General features: G+C 37.0%; 1 pseudogene; it reads right to left on the bottom strand.

Annotated features, from left to right (window-relative positions):
• Window positions 1–266: 266 nt before the first annotated feature.
• Window positions 267–7,172, bottom strand: LOC123581059 (annotated as a pseudogene).
• Between the last annotated feature and the right edge of the window lie 13,463 nt (window positions 7,173–20,635).

The raw sequence follows: 20,635 nt of genomic DNA on the forward strand, positions 1-20,635 counted from the left end.
ACTGTTGAACCTTGAGATCATGACCTGAGCTGAAATCGAATCAAATTCTTAACTGACTGGGCAACCGAGGTACCCCTATGGTTCGTATATAATTAATTTCTGAGTAGTATTTGATAGTATAGTTGACTATTTCATTTTCTTCACATTAAATTGCATTTCTCTCTTGGCCTTTTTTTTTTTTTTTTAGTTTTTGAATTCTGTTTCTTATCTTCCTTTTTGGACCTGTATCCTCTACTGTACTCTCTATTTCTTTGTTTTCCATGGCTTCATCTGAAGCCCACTGCCTTCTCAAAAAATATACTGGGTGACAAAGGTGTAGATTTTACCACCTTTTCCATCACCTCACTATTACCATCAACTGCTTCTGGGGTCTCTTCTGCATCAGGAAGGCAAAGCTTGGAATCATGTTCCTGAGAAGACCCAGGGCTATAACAAGGAGATATGAATTGATGACTCACAATACCTGACTCAAACACAAACTTGCTCTTATGCATCATAGCATATCTCCTACTGTTCTAAGATTGCTCCCGTTAACTGCACAGTGGCACCTCAAATTCAACTGTGTAGGACTGAACTTATAATTTCTCTGTCCTAAATCAATTGTTTCATTTTATCCCCTTTAATAAATAGCACTTCAGTTTTACTTGATTTCATAAGCTAAAAATTGGTTGGGAGTGATTTTATATTATTCCAGCTTTCCTCATTCCTACTGTTTCACTAAACCTCGTCAATTTCTAACTGCCTCTTCAATGAACTTTGTCCGCTCTATATTCAGACTCTATCATAGCCATCGTAGCTTTGTTTAGCTAAATATCAACTGTATTATTTCAATAGTCTTATAACTAATGTTTCTGTCTCTCATTTAGCTTCTTTTAATTCTTAAATATCTGATTGTTCACACTCTTGTGTGAAATCTTCAAATGTTCTTTATTACTCTTAAGATATAATTTAAACAGTCTTGGGTATTAAAAAAAACCCATGTCTTATTCTATCTTTCCTATGTCACTCTTTACATGCAGCCCCTTTTTGGACCATTCCTTAATGCATGATCTTTGAATTTTCTGTGGCTTTGCACTATAGTCACTTAATGCTTCCTTTCTTTGCTTCAGGAATCACTAGAAATATAATCTCCTCTCAAAAGCATTTTGATAGGCCTTAGCAGTCCACTCCCAACCGTACCTATTGAATTATTTTGTGCTGCCCTTCTCACACCTTGTTCTTACCTGCTAGCATATCACTAATTATACAGTAGTTTTGATAGTTGGGTAACTTTCTATTTAGTTTATGAGGATGTAAGATCTTTGAGGACAGGTGCTATATCTTTTCCTGACTGCCTAACATCTTGCATAGTGCCTATAAGATATAGCTAATACAAAATAAACGATTAATACATGAATTAATTCTAGTGGCTTCCAAATCCAATGAGTTCATAAAAGTACTTTACAAATTTGTAAGGTGAGTGGGATTTTAAAGGTGAGTGGGACTGGCCAGTCATGGACCTGGGGCTCTGATTCTTATCTGCTCTGTGCCATAAACTTATAAATGACACAAACTTTCTCTAATTTCATGTTAGATAGTATGTACTCATATCAGAATGATGTGAACAAGTTTGTTGACTCTTAATGAGTTCAATGGGAAAAAAAAGGTAACTTCCCATGTCCAGATAATATAATTTCTTGTCTGGACACGTAGTCAAGTTTCCCACAGAAGGAGCTAGGGAGGTATTTATTTTTAGTTTTTTCAGCCTGGAATGGCTTATTCAAGTTAACTCCTGAATCTGCTTTCTGCCAATGGTCACTAGTCATAAAAACTGTTCCACAAAACTCCTTCAGTTTGCAATATTGACTTTCCTGTCCACTAACTTTATTCTGTCTTTTGATTGATCTTATTTGCCCTTTGGATTCAGTACAGTTTTCTTGCTACAAACTTGAACAATAAATATTGTGGTTCTAAATCCCAGTTACATAGCCTCGGGCTTCTTTTTGAGTAAACCTTCCTTGTTTAATCTAGGCCAATGTTTCCCACTATGGCTGTATACTATAAATATCTGGAGAGCTTAAAAAACATAGATTAGCAGTTTCTAGTCTGGACCAATTAGAGAAATCTCTGTATATAGGGTTCAAACATAGGCAATTTTAAAAAAGCCAGACAGGAGTATTATGGACAGAGACCCAATGGCTTAACACAGTGACACTTTTGTGTTCTAAAAGCAGGACAAAAGACATCTTCTGTTCTTTGGACTAAGAGTTGAGAAGAGTCTGTAACTCTGGAGGTATAGTTTTCTATAAAGGCAATGTTTTACTAAAGGAATTCACAGATAAAGTAGGAAAAATAGGCTTTAGAATGGTACCATAAATATTTCACAGAAATTACAAGATCATTGATTCAACTTAACTGTGTTTCAAAACCAACCAAACTTTTGATGTGGCAACAAATTTTTGTAATCATGTATGGACTTTCAGTTCTTCTCCTGATTACGATGATAGGGGATACGTCTAAAATTTTTAGTTTCCAGAGGTACAATTAAGTTTTCTTTCCATTCAAGTTTTAAGTTTCCTCTCATTGAAATTCAATCTAGTAGTAGTAGGAGGAGGAGGAGTAGTACCATACTGTTAAAAAGCTATTAGGAACATGTACTCATTGGTTTCCATTAATGGCATTAGTACAATAAAATTTCGTTTCCAGCATTTTTGTTTCTGGGGAGCTCTAAAAGCTGAAAAGCTTAATCTCTGAAAACATTGTTTTTATTTGCAGGACAAAAATGAAATAGGTTTACTTTGAAATTAGAAATTGCTAATCCTATTTCCTAGAGTTGTTAACAGTGAGTCACTGTTTACAATTGGATTATCCACCGAAGCAAGAGCTGCATACCATGTGTGATAGAAATTGAAAAAGCCTCTATGACTAGTGGCCATTGATTTTCTGTTACTGCACAATGGTAAATGTGTCATCTCCTTAACACTATATTCTATAGCTCTATTAAAGTGCACTTCCACGATTAGAAGCACATGGAAGTAAGTCATTGGTGAGGAGAAAATATAAAATACAATTGCAAATTAATGAGATGGACTTCACTTTTGGCCACCCCAAAATAATAATTTTTTTCAAGAATGCATTTTATAAATATGTGCAGGTGTTATCAAAGTCATCATGTCATTCTGGGAGATAACTGTTCTTTTTGCGTTGTTTCCATTACTGGGATACCATATGAAACATGAGCTGATCTCCTGGTCCTCATGTTAGGATGGACATGTTATCTTCAATCTTCTGATGTAACAGTATATTACTCAGTGTACTGCAGAGAAACAGAATGTGTGTGTGGGTATGCATGTAATGACATCAGTACAATAAAAAATTTTCCCAACATTTAGTTTGTATATCTTCATCTGTATCTATATCTATATGTCTCTATCACTATCTAGCTATCAAATGATTTATTATAAGGAAGCGAGGAATGGGCCCACATGATTATGGAGGTCGGCAAGTCCTAAGAGGCTGGCAAGTCCTAGGGTGATTCAGCAAGCTAGAAACCTGGGATAGCTGGTGGTGTAGTTCTAGTCGAAAGGCCAGCAGAGTCAAGACCTAGGAAAACTTGAACCTTAGTTCAAGTCTGAAGGCAGGAAAAAAAACTACCTTCATAATTTTTCCTTATCTGGGTATCATTTGTAATTGGATTCTCTCTCTCTCTCACTCTCTCTCTACACACACACACACACACACACACGCATGCACACATTTCAAATCCACTTTTTATACACTGAGTTTTGTTTTACTTAACTTTTGACAATAATAAAACGCTCACATAGTATATATATATATATATATATGTATTTTTGGGGTGGGGTGGGACCCACTGCAACCTTTAATTCCAAGCACAGTCCCCCTTCCCAGCATTATCTTACACATGGTGAAACAGGATGTCAGGGTCTAGGCAGGAACAAAACCCAGACCCAGATATACCTATATCTAAGGAAAACAACAACAACAACAACAACAACAACAACAACAACAACAACAGTAAAACCTTGGACTGCAAGTAATTTGCTCTGCCAGTGTTCCGCAAGACAAGCAAACATTTCTAATAAATTTTAACTTGATAAATGAGTGATGTCTTGCAATGTGAGGAGCATGTAATGCCAAATGTCACATGATCACATTTGAGCCAATGGTTGTTGAAATTCACTTTGGTATATGAGTGCTTTGGATTACAAGCATGTTTCCAGAATGAATTATGCTCTCAAACCAAGGTTTTACTGTGTGTGTGTGTGTGTGTGTGTGTGTGTGTGTGTGCGTGTAGAATATGGATGTATATATATGTAGAATAATGTAAAATTATATACACATATATATTTGTGGAGAAGAAAAAATGATAGTGTGATTTAGGTAGGGCAGAGAGTTAGAGGAGGAGAGCAGGGGTCAGTGCTCCCCCAAATTGTATTCTTTAGAGAGTATGCTGGAGATGCATGGGTATGAGTGGGACGTGGTAGCCAAGATACTGAGACATGTGCTTGTAGCTGTTCTCTTGATCCTGTCCAAAGGAGTCTGAAATCCTGGGTTCTTTCCAGGACCTGGGCTGGTGTTAGAATGTAGAGTTCTAGTTGACTGTGCCTAGAGGCACAGGCCCTAGAGGCTGGGGTTTTGTATAAGTGACATATCCAAGATAAGTCAAGGCTTCTGAGAAAGTTATAGTACTGGAGCAAGGGGCTTTGATGCTTGGGGGTGGCAGGTAAAAGACAGGGTGAACTAGAGGGCAGGGCTGCCTCCCTGCTAGAGCTCTCCCTGAGCTGGAGCCTGCTCCAGCTAGAGTCAGAGAAGCAGGAGGCCCAGGCACAGGGCAAGCTGTAAAAGGTGAGGTGAGAAGTACTCGGGCACTTGTCTGCCTGGCTGCTTCCCACACTCACCCTCCTCCTACCAGGGCCGAGGGTTCTATCCACCCATTACTCAACACACCTGAGAGGTCTGACCACGAAGCACCATGTTTATTTTTTCTCAGTCTCTTCTGGGAATCTTCTTATGGGGTGCGGGCAGAGAGAGGGCACAAACATCAACTTTGTGTCTGCTGGAGTTCAGACTGGGTTTACCTTGTGCAGTGAATACCAGGGATGAGAAAGAATACCCCTACTTGTTGTTATGGGGATGAAAGTCGATGTCTCACAACTCTAGGGGCTGCAGAGGTCTTGGCTGCCCCTTCACTTGGGCAGTGGAGCCAAATCCTCCTTTGCCCCAACCTCCCTGATCCCCTAAGAGATGATCATTCCCCTGCTCACCATGGGATGAGGATGCCTTGGGGTCAGTGACCCCAACTCCAGAGACTTGAGGCAGCACTGGTGAGTGTCAGCCATGGTGAGTCATGATGGGGCAATCAAAAGAGAGAGGACTTTTTGATAAGTCCTCTCTTGACAGACACCTCTCAAACTTCATCTGATCCACACCTACAGGGTGAAACTTGATTCACCTCTTATTAATTGCTATCAGCATTTCATAGTGACAGATTTGTGGGCGTGGCCTTCCAGTCTCACTCTCCATGGGCTGAAGTTTGTGGGCTATAGTTGGCTCACGTTGGCCTTGCCATGTTAGGGAGAAAACACTTAGAAGTCCCAGGGTGCAGTGAGGATTCAAATGGTGTCTGGTTGAGTAGGGACTGGGTTTTCCTCATGTAGGCGATGACTTTTTCATCTCTTCCTTCAAGATTATCTTCTCAAGTTAGAAAGTCACCTTACTGGAGCACTGGGTGGCTCAGTCGGTTAAGCATGAGACTTCAGCTCAGGTCATGATCTCATGATTCTTGGGTTCGAGCCCTGTGTTGGGGTCTGTGCTGACAGCTCAGAGCCTGGAGCTTGCTTCGAATTCTGTGTCTCCCTTTCTCTCTGCCCTTCGCCCACTCACAGTCTGTCTCTCTCTTTCTTAAATATAAACATTGATTTTTTTTTTTAAAAGTCACCTTATTGAGTTCCTGTCTCTGTTCATCCCTGGGAGCCTTCATCTCTTCTCTGGAGTTATCATCTTCCTCTGCCTCTTTCTGTGATGCCTCTGTTTCTTTAATTCTCCATAGTGACCAGCAATAGAGGGCATGACTAATAATCAGTTCAGTCTTGGTGGGCATTGGAGTTGGGGGCAGGGCTGCAAGGAGCTTGGATGACTCGATGATGAGGTCCTCAATGAAAGGCTTGCTCTGAGGGCTGCCTTCGTGGATTCTCTCTGCTTGTGGGTGGGTGGCTGCTTGTACGTGTTGGAATCTGAGTAGGATGATGATGGAAATGGGCCAAGCCTGTCTGGGGTAGGGAGATCACAGTGATTCTTGTGGCTGAAGCCTGGGAGATGATTCTAGGGGTCTGGCTCTCCACCCACACCTCTGGGGATGGTGGAGGGATGTGGATATGGGTGACAGTGAGCTCTTGGCTTCTGAGCAGTTCCATGTGTTCCAGGAGGTAATAGGGACAGTGGGGCTTGTAGATTATGATGAGGACAGGCTATTCCAGGTCCAGGATGGTTTTGTCCTTGGAGTTGGCAGTCAAGTCCTTATAGTGCAGCACCTTACTGTCCATAGTGTTTGTGTTCTAGCTCTATTATTCCAACTGATGTTAGAATAAATGCATAACTAATAAAATATTTTTAAAAGTCCATCCTTGTATTATGTAAAATAAGCCAGGTTACCACCAGCAGTTTGCGATTAATAGTTTGTGAAAATTATTGTTAAAGAACTATAATACCAACCATAATTTGAAACGATTAAAGACATTGTTTTTTTTAAAAAAATAAATGTTTTATTTTGTAAATGCCTAAAAGTAGGCTACATGTGAGATTTTGTAAACTAGATGCTACATAGTAAGAACAATGGGCAGTAAATTTGATTGATAGTATTAACATTGCTATATAGATAATTTAGGTCTAAATATATGAACATTGATGTATGTATAGATAAATTTAATGTCATATATAATATATGACATAATTTATTATGTGAGCTGGCAAACATTTATTGAAATTAAAAAATGTAACAGATGATACGTAAACATGAATTGGAGACATGCAACCAGTTTTCCCTACAACTCAGTTAATAGCCCTGAACAACCCTTAGTGCTTATACTCCAGGAGGTAAAATCTGTGCATCAACATCAAAATTTGACTGCTTTTATGAATCAATGATTTCATATTTTTTGAAGCCTCTCCATTTTTCGCCTTGATCTCTTGAGATACAATTGTTTATTTAGTTGTGGCATGGTGGGAGCAGGACCAAACAGTAGATTGGGAAATCAAGAGAACTGCGGCAGAGCCAATACAAGCAGATTTAGGTATACTAATTAGTGGTTTTCAAGAATGTTACACATAGATGTATTTTCCTAGGAAAGCTTCAGCTAAAAACCAAACCAGACATAGATAGCTGAGTTGGCAAAGAGAGACTTTGCAGACTGCCGACTCAGTGTTACATTACTTCATAGTTGTTCACTATGAACTTAAGGGCAAACAGGACTCCTTCAGTTTCTGCTTATGAGGACAAAGGGAAAACCGTCTGTTTTAAGTAGGATGTGGCTTATAGAAGCATCTTATTAAAATGACATTCTCCCTGTGGGCATATGTATTAAGAACCAGTTCACCCAGCCTAAAATCAATTACTTCTGCCTATGGCAAAGAAAGTCTGAGTTAAACATAATTCTCAGAGGTAGTTAGCATTCCATTGAAGGTTATTGCTTCCATCCAAGAGAGGAGTTACCCAATTTAATCAATTCTCTGAGTGTTAAACCTCATATAGTAAACAACTTAAATTATAAACAGTGCATTATTAAGTATAACAATTAAGACACACTGTGCTTTAACTAGATAATTCACAGAGTAATCAATGGTTAGTCAGAGAGTTCTGGTGGTTTAATACTTATTTGAACTTTTATTCAGAAGTGAACAGAAAACACCTTTGCATATTAACTTGTTTCCATGACTTAGACTTGCCCTCCTCTTAGATGTTTTGCACTTTGCAGTCAGTGTTTTCTTCCCAAAGGAAAAGATTAGGCTGCTCTTCTGCTTAAAATATTCACATTGTTCTTCTGAGCTCTTTTGGTAGAATTCAAACACATTTACATGGCTTAGTGGGTGCTTCATGATCGCCCTATTACTTCTCTAGCCTCATTTCTCTCTGTACCTCTCTCAATCTCCTCTCCCTTTCTTCGACTTGAATTCTACACTCTGGTCATTCTGGATATCTTTTTATGTCTTCAAACATGATGTAATCTCTCACTTCTGGACATTAACGTAGGCTGTTGCATCTTCAGAGACTTTCTTCTGCTTTTTGCCTGACTTATTTCATCATTTAGGTTTCAACATAGATACCAATTCCACTGGACATCTTTCCCTGATTGGCCAAGAGTGGATTGGTATTCTTTCTGCATAGTCCCATAATACTCTGTTTTACACCAATCATAGGTCTCTCCATGTTGACCTTGCTGTTTTATTTAATCCTATGCCTATTTTTTTTCACACTATTGTATTCCTGCTAGGTATTAAGCAGGCAGTAGTTGCTCAAAAAAATATTTATTGAATGATTGCATGATACACTCTTAGTTAATGTAAAGGTGTTTCCTAGTCTCTTAGTTAATATGGAAATGATTCTCAGCACACCCCAGAAATTTGATCCACTTCCATTAGAAGCAATGGCTTACTTTGTACTGGTTTTAATGGCAAATGGGAGGCATAGGAAGTTCTTCATTATACGAGGTGCATGTGTATGGGGTGTATTTAGTTTGAAAAGTTCCCAGGTAACTCTGATATGTTCCTTTGCAGCAATTTAGCTTCTGAACTAGATTCAGTCTTTTAAGCACAGACATTTGAGCTTTTCCTAAGTCAGCTACATTTTATTTATTTTTATTTTATTTATTTTTGAGAGAGAGAGAAAGAGAGAGAGACAGAGATACAGGACAGAGGATACCAAGCAGGGGCTCTGACAGCAGCAAGATGGATGTGGGGCTTGAACTCATGAACTGTGAAATCATGATCTAAGCTGAAGTTGGATGCTCAACTAACTGAGTCACCCAGACACCCCTATCTATATCAGCTACATTTTAAATACAACTTGAAAGTCTTTATACATAAACTTTGGGGAGGGGAGGGGAAATCATTTGGATGTTACAAAAAAAGGAAATGGCTAACCAATTAATGTGCCTCCATTTTCCCGGAGTCTGGTTTTAATAGTTTCATTCCTCATTTGGGAATTCTTTTACTTTCCATTAACGTGAGATCTGAGGGTACTATTGTTAATGGCTCCTTCAAGAACATGACTTAGCTGTACTAGACCCCTCTTCTTAAGGGCTAAATGGAGGTGCTTGTTAGGTTCTAGTGTTTACCCAGATAGCATGAATTTTAAACTACAGCCAGAAATCTTACTGATAAGCAGCTACAGTATCTTTTTTCTAGTTAGAGTTCATTAAAATATTTGGGCCATGTATTCATACTAGAAAATGAAATAACTTATGGATATTAGAAAGGAAGATGTTTAGAAAAAAAAAAAGACCACATAATGGCTTTTGGAATCATCAGCCTTTAAAAAAAATTTTTTTAACGTTTATTCATTTTTGATAGACGGAGACAGAGTGTGAGTGGGGGAGGGGCAGAGAGAGAGGGAGACACAGCATCCAAAGCAGGCTCCAGGCTCTGAGCTGTTGGCACAGAGCCCGATACAGGGCTTGAACCCACAAACCGTGACATCATGACCTTAGCCATCCAGGCTCCCGAGAATCATCAGCTTTTATGGATAGATTAGTAGGTGGCTTCAGAAGCTTCAAAATTCTCTTATATCAGTAAGGAATTGGTAGCTACTGGTTTAATCCTAGACAGGATTTACTGAAGTATTGGGAATGTATAAGGGGAAAATGGTCTTAATGAGCTATTTTTAAAGTTTTTACACCCTATATCTTAGAGAAAGAATGCTTTTATAGAGAACTTATTATTTGTGACAAATCATTGAGGTAGATGATGGATTGGTTGATCAATGGTATGGAGATAGGAGGCTCACCTCTCAGAAAGCAAATTTGACTCCTGTATCACACAGCATAAATTCATTGATGACTTATGTGTAAGAAGTGTTTTACAGTGCTAGAGCAAAATATAGATAAATTGTATAAGTATTGACATTAGTAAGTCATTTGAAAAAATAACACCAAAAGCCAAAGTCATCATAAATATCTCTAGTAAAATTTATCACAAAAAGTTAAAAAAAATATTTAGTTTTCTCTCATATGTCACATATATATATTTGAGGAAATATTTGAAAAATATGTAATTAATAAATATTATAAATATATACTTAGCAAAGTTCTTAATTTATAATGAAATGTCACAAAGAAGACATAAAAATGAAAAAATGAAAATTTTTATGTTAAAGGGCTAAATAAACGCTTCATACATGTAGAAGAATAACCAGTAACAGCAAAACTGAAAATATTGAAAATCACTAGCAACATAAGAAGATACCTTATAAAAATGATACATAATTTGCATCCTTTTGGACAAAGAACAAAAATCTTGGTAATACTGTACTTTATCAGTGGTATAGGCAGAAATATACTCTAATACAAGCTTGTGGCATGCATAGATATTCTTAAAAATATTCAATTCTATTGGCATTGAAAGTTTGCATCCAGCATTTATTATTGTAAAAATACAAGTGAATTGGGGTGCCTGGGCGGCTCAGTCAATTGAGTGTCCGACTTCAGCTCAGGTCATGATCTCGCAGTTGACAAGTTCAAGCCCCACATCAGACTCTGTGTTGGTAGCTCAGAGCCTGGAACCTGCTTCAGATTCTGTCTCCCACTCTCTCTCTCTGCCCTTCCCCCACTCACACTTTGTCTCTCTCTCTCTCTCTCTCTCTCAAAAATAAATAAACATTAAAAAATTTATAAAAATATAAGTGAATTAATGCTAAAGATGCATGTACAGAGATGTTATTGTAAATACAAAATGTTATGTTACATGGGAGCACATTAGTCTTTTTTATTCTGTTTTTTGTTCTTTTAGATGTTTATTTTTGAGAGAGAGACAGAGATAGAGAGAAAGAGAGAGAGACAGAGAAGAAGTGGGGAAGGGGCAGAGAAAGAGGGAGACACAGAATCTGAAGCAGGCTCCAGGCTTCGAGCTGTCAGCACAGAGCCCAACGTGGGGCTTGAACTCACGAGCTGTGAGATCATGACCTGAGCCCAAGTCGGACGCTTAACTGACTGAGCCACCCAGACGCCTCTATTTTATTCCGTTTTATGAAAATTATCTAGAATAGTGTCTGGCACATGGTAGGTACTCAATAAATATTTATTTTTGTTATACTTGTTTGTAATGATGATAAAAAGCAATGTAAATGTATAAAAATATAGAAATGGTTATATAAATTAGGATACATTCAATAAATACACTTTTATGCAGTTATTTAAAAGAAGACATGAAAAGAAATGTGTTCTGCAAAGACTTTCATTATGCATTAAATATATATACATATATAATTTAAAAAGCACGTAACTTAACATGATGCTTAGTATGGTCTCATGTTTGCAAATATTTGAAAACAGTGTACACTAAAAGGTTAACGGTGGTGAGATATCATGTAATATTATTTATTTTTTCTAATGTCACATTGTTATGTATTACTTGCCAAATAAAATAATAAAATGAATTAGTAAAAAGTTCATGTTAATAATTCTCCACAGCTTATGGAAACACATTTCATACTCATTAATATGGCTGAAGGTTTCTGTGATCTTACTCCCATTGTCCTTTGCATTTTAATCAACTACTTTCTCTTTATGTACCCTTTGTTCTAGGCAATCTGAGCCCCTAACCCATCCACAAAGGTGACTTCATTCTATTATGTCCATTTTAATGTGGCTTAAAATATTCTCTTTTTTCTGAAAAGCCATTAACTTTTATTTCTGTTGAAATTCTTTTATTTCTCCAAGATGTATCTTAATAAAATCTTCGATTTTTAAAAAATATATATATGTACTTTTTTTTTTTTATTTTTGAGAGACAGAGAGAGACAGAGACAGAGTGTAAGTGAGGGAGGGGAAGAGATAGAGGGAGACAGAATTCAAAGCAGGCTCCAGGCTCTGAGCTGTCAGCACAGAGTCCCACGAGGGGCTCGCACCCACGAATGGTGAAATTATGACCTGAGCCAAAGTTGGACACTTAACCGACTGAGCCACCCAGGCATCCAACAAAATAGAAATTTTAATTTAAATATTTTTCCACTCCTCCAATCATTTTGTATCTCTCTTATGGCATTTAGCACTTTATATATTATATTTGTGTTTTCTAAACATGTAATTTTCATTCATAAAATACATTTTTAGATGATATGGACTAATGTCTTTTTTATAATTTTATACTGTATAATGCCTAGCAAAACATCTTGAATAGATGATTTTTTTGAATTACTGAGAAGATGTCAGAAAAAGCTGAAATACAGTCATATGCTTACAGAAGGAAAAAGTGGAAAAGATCATGTTTACAAGGTAGCTTAACATTCTAAAGGGAAATTTCAAAATATTTGGCAAGTTTTTATTTCACCAGCCACATAAGAGTTTATGTATATATTCTCAAACGTAACGAATTCAAGTACTGAGCATTGGAATGAGGGATATTTTTAAACCAATGTTTTATTCATTCTTGGTCATTGTTTTGTTTCATTTTGCAGCAATTAATATATGTCAGTGCTCTTATCAGATCACAAATGCAGGAGTAAGAGCAAATGTAATTTTGAAGCTCTTCTGCATGAGAGATTTGGAACTGATATATGCCTGAAGAGTTTTTGTGATTTTCTCTAACTTCCAAATATCTGAAATCCTTTTGAGCTGATCCATTTGAGAATTTAAGACCAGAAAGTTTAGATAAGCATCTTAGGAATTATGACTATGTTTCCTCAAATGTGGCAGGTGTGCAACACTTTATTTTGGCTTTCACACAGAATCTTAATCCATGCAGGAAGTATGCCACTTTATCTGTCTCAGTCATTAGTTCTACTGACACCACTAAGTTGGGAGATCCAAATGCAATCACGAACAGCACACACCTGTTTAATACTTAACAGCTCTTGTCATGGTGGTCATTTAAAAGGAAGGTGGCTCCAGATGTATCCTTATTTCCTGGGCAAGTCATCGTAGGGTTGGTACATTTCCCCACCGAGACACTCGTTTGACTTTGCTCCTGTGCCCATCGTGTCTTTGACTTCTCCATTAGCCAGCAGTCATTCAGCTGTGAGCTCCCTGTTGCCTCAGCTGGAACCTCAAAGCTCTCTGAACTTACAGTAATCAGATGCTCCAGGACTAGCTGTTTTTATTTCAAGAATGGCCAAGTAGATATGTGTTAGACTTGGGTTTATGAAAGAGTCAAAGCAAAACAGCCTGTTCTACAGTGAAAAACAGGGAGGTCTCACGATGAGTTGCCCCAATTCTCTGAGCTGGGGATAAACAGGGTTGATTCATTGTGAAAGCATCTTTGCTCAGACCTCCTTACAGTGCTTAAGAGGTTGCTCCAACTGTCCTCAGGTATGAACCAGAGAATATACTACAGCCCAGGGAAAGGGTTGATCACAGCTGTCCTACTGAGAGCAAGCCTTTTTCTTTATTATCAACAGCAACAACAATAACAGCAACTGTCACCACCACAAAAGAAGGTATTTTCTGTTTTTTATTTACCCACAATGCATGTCTAGTCAGATTGCACGTTTGCCTGGAGAACACCACTAAAATGCTCTCAGGCCAGTGTTTGATGTTATTCATATCATTATGCTGTAATGTTGCAGATGTGATCATGGATATTTAAAAAACATAGTTGAATTGTATTGTAATTTGCCTTTCTTCTCTGTTTTCAAAACTCAAGCATTTTAACGGTTCAGAAAAATATTTTAGGGTTTCATTTTTTTTTCCAGATTAAGACAACGTATGCCTGTAGCATTATTTAAGAAAATGGTGTTTTTTCTCCTTCAGACCCCAATTTCAGCTCATTATCAGAGAGCTGAATTCTAAATCAAAATTGAGGAGGAGAGATGTGCAACCTGAATAAAACATTTCCAGAAGAGCCTGAATAACAGTCTTGAATAAAGGGAACTGAAATGTTCTTGAATGATAATTGGAAAAAAATTAAGTATGTGCACTCAGGAACATATGTACTAAGAAGAGGTTAGTTATTACTATTCTTTGTGCTATTTAACATTTATGGGGCCCCAAAAGTATTTTTAGCTCTGAATTGAACACAAGTGGTCTGATAAGTGAGCTCCCATCTAAATTACCCATGTGGAGATTCACCTGTAATCATTCTCTGTGCAGAGAGAGGCAGCATTGATAAACAACTCCCGGATAAGTGGACTGTTAATGCAGCCCTATAGTCTAACTCCGAGCAAAAGAACACAATTAGTTCAGACAAACATGGCCTTTAAAAACATCATTTGACCCTTTTTTTTCTTTTGCCTAATTGTTCTGTGACAGGGCATTCAGAAATTAGCAAACACATTTGTCAGATTTATACAAGATTCCTGAGAAATTGGAGAAAGAAGTAAAGGTGGATTGAAGAAGACTCAAGATTAGAGACAATCTCTGATCCCACAGGCTTTATGGTCTACAGGTAAGTAAAGGAATATCTTTTCTTCTATGTCTCTTATCAGCGATAGAGAGTAAATAGTGATAGCTACTTTTGAGAAACTGTCTCTGATACTTAATTCTGAAAAGCTATGGTTGGAAACTTTCTGATGTAATGAATATTATAGTCCAGAGGAAATTAAAAAATAAGAAAACTTAATCCTATGATAATGAAATGTTAGAGTTAAGAATGGTAGATATATGAGCCATGATAGACCCTATAAGCATGAATACAGGCTTCTATGTGTAAATTTTCTGTGCCTGTTACTTTATACGCGCAAAAGGAAAAAATGGTCCTATCACCTAAGAAGGGACTAAACATACACCAATAATCTTAATACAGGAGGCCCTTTGAATTCTGAGCTAAGAAGTATGGATTTTACTCTCTAGGCATCGGGGAGCTGTTGTGACTATCTGAACAGGTGAGTGACATGTCCAGAATTACGTTTTATGAAGATTAACCTGATGGCATTTTCAGGATTGATTAGCGTGAAGCCTGTATTGTGACAGAACAGATTGTGGTAATGCAGGTCTGAAATATGGTGGTGGCAATGAGAGTAGAAAGGAAGAAATTGATCTGAGAGATCCATGACAGTGGAACTACAGGACTTGATTATTAAATAAGTGACCTGAAGTAGGGAGACGTCAATGATGACTCCAGACACTTTGAGACTGGATGAGAAATCAAGTATGGAAGGGAAAGAATGTCCTGACTGTCCGTGGTTTATTATTATCTCCTGGATGCTGTGAATCATATAATTGATTACATTCTAAAAATCTTGGGTCCAAATCTGTGTCCCACATCTACTAAGCATGCTGTGTCATCCTGCCATTTATTTTTTGTACAGTGATCCATTGCCAGCCATAGTTATTACACTATTAAGAAGCATAGCGTGTGGCAAAACTATAGTTGACTAGACCAAGAGAATACAGAAAAATTTCATTTAATGTGGTTTTAAAAATTAAACTTAATAAAAATTCTGGAAAATTCAACTTCCAAAATAAACTAGATCATTGAGTTAGAAATCTGTTTTAAATTTATCTATTGGGGTGCCTGGGTGGCTCAGTTGGTTAGGTGTCCGACTCTTGGTTTCGACTCAGTTTGTGGGTTTGAGCTCCGCCTCAGGCTCCATGCTGACAGTGCAGAGCTTGCTTGAGATTCTCTCTCCCTCTCCCGCTCTCTCTGCTCCTCCCCTGCTCATACTTTCTCTCTCCCTCTCTCTCTCAAAATAAATTAACAAAAAAAAAAAAAAAAACCTATCTCACCAAAACCAGAACACTAGTTAAGCAAACACACATACACGTGTAAACACACATATACACACATAGGTGACTTTTCTCTGAGATCGCTGTTGGTTGTTCAAGAATTACCGCTAAAGTGGTGTAATGTGCTAGGGCAGATTCTCTTAGAATTTTTATATTATGCAATGTGCATTACATTGTAAAGTTTTCAAACCACCCCTTACTGACTTGAAAGTTGATGTATCTCACGCTTACATTCTCCTTTGCATATTTAGCAAGTTTCAGCCAGGTGCTTGTGTAACTGCTTCACATGTTCAAAAATTACCAAGATCCTGAAGGACATGTATTTCTCCTCTTCTATCCACATCTTAAAAGGATGGGGTTAAATAGATTTATTATACCTGCAGCATCCCCTAGACTCATTGAAGTGGTTCAGAAAACTGGGGGAGTAATAATTCCAGTAGACTCTTTTGCTTAAGGGGATTGGGACTAATCTGTGTGGAAATGCATGTGTACTATTTAAAAATTTTATTCATGTATTACTATTCTATAGAAAAACAAAAACATGATTGGTAATGCCATAATTGGTAAGGCACTTTACTAACTTCATTCATGATTTCAAATATATTTCTTTTAAGTTTTCCTCTTTTTAAAGTTTCTTGTCTTTAAATTTTTATTTTCTTTAATAATATGTATTTTTGTAATATTCATACATCATTTAGCTGATAGTCTCAAACTGTAGTGGTATCATAGTGGTACATAAAGCCAGAGGATAAATGTCATTATCTCTATGGAAAGTATGAAAATATTACTCTAATTTTTGGGGACGGGTTCCAAAGCTTTAGCATTAAAATAAACATTTACTATTGTTGTTTTTGTGTACAGGCAGCATTCACAGGAATTTAAGTGATAAAGCTCAAAATTTCAAAGGGATATAAGGTTTGGAACAGTCAGCTTTATAATCTGCTCACAGTTTCTGGAGGACTTGCTCACAAAGTGATGTGAGCTTAGTGGCCAAGAGTTCCAAGTGTTACAATCAGACAAATCTAGTTTAAGTTCTGATTGCATTACTAACTAGCTGGGAGGCTCTGGTATTTACTTAATTTCTGTAAATGTTAGCTTTTACAATATGAGAGTATTACTATATTGTGCATTTACAAAGATGAACTAAAATATTGTGTGTAAAATACTTAGTATAGCCTGTCATATGGTTGCTTGTATGAATTTATACTTGCTATTAGCATTATATGGTAATCATAAGAAAAGATACGTATGCAATATAGTGACCTTCCTAGGGCATCTCATATGTTGGACAGTTATTTTTCTCTTCACTGCCATGTCTACTTTGTGCCCTTTCTTTCATTACGCCATGCATCTCTACATTATATTTTTGATTTAATAATTTTTTTGCTTTTGTTCCTCCAAGGAAACTGTGGCCTTCTGGACTACTTGTTCTGGGAGTGGATATGGATGTTAGTATACATTAAGTAGAGAGGTTAAATGTAAAATCATTCTAAACCTAAAATTAAAATACTCTTCATCACAAACTTTATTAGTATATTTCCATCTTGGCTGAAAACCAAATACTTTGTTAACTTGATAAAGTGATTTATATTGAGTTTTAATCACACAAGTAATGTGTAAGTTTTATCCCTCTATTTCATGGTATACTGTGGACAAAGCAGAACAGTTGTTACCTCTGGAAAGACAAGTAGAAGGGGTAGATCACTTATGAGATTAAATTCCCATTGTGAGTGAATATAAAAAATAGCAAAAGTTTCAAAGAGATCATGGTCAGTTAGGCATTCATTTCCTAATTCACCGTATGGGCAAAGTGCTGATAATATATTATTTAGTTTTCTCAATGAACTTAATTTATTATTTTGAAATTAAATATAAATGAATTTGGAGCAAAAATGCTGCTGTTTTAAACTTTTCTCAAATGCTCAAATGCCTATAGATGCAAGTATATTTTCAGTATAAAGATAAATTTCAGAAAGTTTTGAAGGTTGAGGGCAATCCTTTCTTTCTGACCCCTGAGTTTCTCCCCTGTGATAAGAAATAGCAACATACATAACCTTCTTTTATAGTTAATGGCACTTTAGCAATTATCTATTTTCTTCTAAGCCCCCAAATCAGGCATAAAATAAAAATAACTTATGTAAAACTTAACACAATAAAAGAAATTACATACAAAGTAGACTTAACCAAATTAGAAAATATGACCCATCACGCTAAGGACAGTTCTCCTTAGGCAAACATATAGATGGAGATGATTATGTTGATAATTTAGGAATAATGGCCATCTCATTGTAGTCTGAGTTACCTTGGTAAATTGAATCATATCTTTTTAATTTTTTTCCCCTCTATGACATAGAGAGTGATGCTAGGGTTTGCCTGGGTTTTTCTCCTTCAACACAGGCTTAATTTTGGAAGTGTTTCGGGGTAGGGGAGAAGAAGGGCCTGTTGGAAACAAAGTCATTTAAAGTCACCACTTAACATATTCTCCTTGTCAGAGACCATTGGGAAGAGATAGTAAGTAGTTGGTTCTTTAAACTTTAAGTATTTTAAACATTTTGAGAATTTCCTGTACGTGGAAAGACTTGGTCCTTCATTCATAGGTGAGCGTGAGATTATTTGAGGAAATGCGTACTTCTTAGATTGGGACTGTCTGAGCATGGAATCTCAAAATGCAGTGAATCAACCACTACCAGAACATAAGCTAATTTTAGGTAAACCAAACACTTTTTAACTTTAATACCTGAGATTTTAAATTTAAATTTGGGGTAGGGAAATAACAGCTAGCAAGATAAACCAGAGATTTCATGAGATAACTGGAATAAGTGTGAAATAAAATAGGTAGCGTCTATAGCAAATATCTCCATTCTGTTTCTTTTTTTTAATGTTTATTTTATTTTTGGGAGAGAGAGAGAGAGGGAGAGGGAGAGGGAGAGAGAGAGAGAGAGAGAGAGAGAGAGAGAGAGAGAACTCAAGCCAGGGAGGGGCAGAGAGGGAGACATAGAATCCAAAGCAGGCTCCATGCTCTGAGCTGTCAATTCAGAGCCTGATGTGGGGCTTGAACTCACAAACCATGAGATATTGAACTGAGCCTAAGTCAGATGCTTAACTGACTGAGCCCCCCAGTTGCCCCTACGTTCCTTTTCATGATACATTGACGCGTCTTACAAGGATATGGCAGAATTATGAAGATATTTTACAAATGATTGAAGTTTGGGAAAAACTGCCCTTAAGAAGTAAAAATTAGGTAAATTATATATTTTTCATTCTCTTTGTATTATTTCAGTGATGGATACTGAGCGTTTTGTTGCTTTCACCACCAGTGAACAAGGGTGAATGCGTTAGACTAATATCTTCCAATGGAGACACATAAGCCACTTTGTATATACTATCCACTGATGCATTTCTTTTGCTTACTGTGCTTTAAGGTAACACAACAACTGGATTTAAATTGTACATTGTGAGGAAGGCTAATTAGTTTTTTTTAAAGTTTATTTATTCATTTTGAGAGAGAAAGAGAGAGAGAGAGTGCGAGTGGAGAAGAGGCAGAGAGAGAGGGAATGAGAGTGAATCCCAAGCAGGCTCTGGACTGTCAGCTGAAACCAACAGCCGGGCGTTCAACTGACTGAGCCACCCCAGGGCCCCAAAGGCTAATCAGTTTTAAGTCAGGTTCTTATTCCAGGTTAGAAAATTTGAGTATCCAGAGAACACATGTTGGGTAAATCTGTTTGCACATTTATGCTTTCACTTGTACATTCAACAAGTATTTATTTTCTATTTTCTCTTTGAGCTAGTCATAATATACTTATTATAATATTCAATTTAAAAATTTAGTTTATTTTTTGTTGATATCAGGTAAAAGAGCCACCCACAGTGGTTTTTTAGGTAAAATTATAGATTTTATTATTTTTCTCATAAGACTCTAAAGGAGCATTTTGCAAGTATTAGTTCATGCACCATCTTAAGAAGTCTTCTGACTTCTTAAGTACCTTCTAAAATGTAAGTTCTCTATAGGTGGGGTCAGGGAGTCCACAATTCTAACAAGTTCTTAAGGCATCTATTTGTACTTCAAAGATTGGGAGCCGTTGAAGAAAAGAGTAGAGACTGAATCTAGCTTTTGTGCAGAATTCTACATATAGATAGATGTCAAAAACACACATTAAATAATTAATAAATATGGTTCTATAATTGAAGGAATAGCCGATTACTTTTATTCCTTCATTCTCAACTCCCCTCCTTTCCTTCCCCTCCTTGTTCTTACTTCAACTCTCTCCAATGGCAAGCACACATAGGGCCCCAACCTAAGACTACTTAGGTTGATTCCTCCAATATTATCTTTACATACTCTTGGAGACCACCCAAGTACAACGTTTCAATTTCATTTCCTTTTCAAAAATGCTTGAGAAGTGAACAATACACATACAATGCTCTAAATCTAGAAGCTGAAAAATAAAGTGCCTTGTGTCACAGAATGCTATAGCTTGAGTAACTGACTGTGCTTTAAGATACTTTCATTGATTCATTTGATTCACTTTCTGTTGAGCTGATCACAAAATGTCAGAGCAATTGTCAGGTTCAGGATAATGTTATTACTACTTCTAGCTGTACCTTGGCAAGGAAAAAAAAAAAAAAAACTAAAGGGAAAGACAAACACATCTTGTTCTAATGCAGATGAATAGCACTGAAAGAGTCCCATTGTGGCGCTTCTGGCATTGGTCAACAAAGCTGAAAAGCAATGTGGGACAAACAAGGAAAAACGGGGCAATGTT

Source organism: Leopardus geoffroyi, chromosome A1 (assembly GCF_018350155.1).
Source record: "Leopardus geoffroyi isolate Oge1 chromosome A1, O.geoffroyi_Oge1_pat1.0, whole genome shotgun sequence".
Lineage (NCBI taxonomy): Eukaryota > Metazoa > Chordata > Mammalia > Carnivora > Felidae > Leopardus > Leopardus geoffroyi.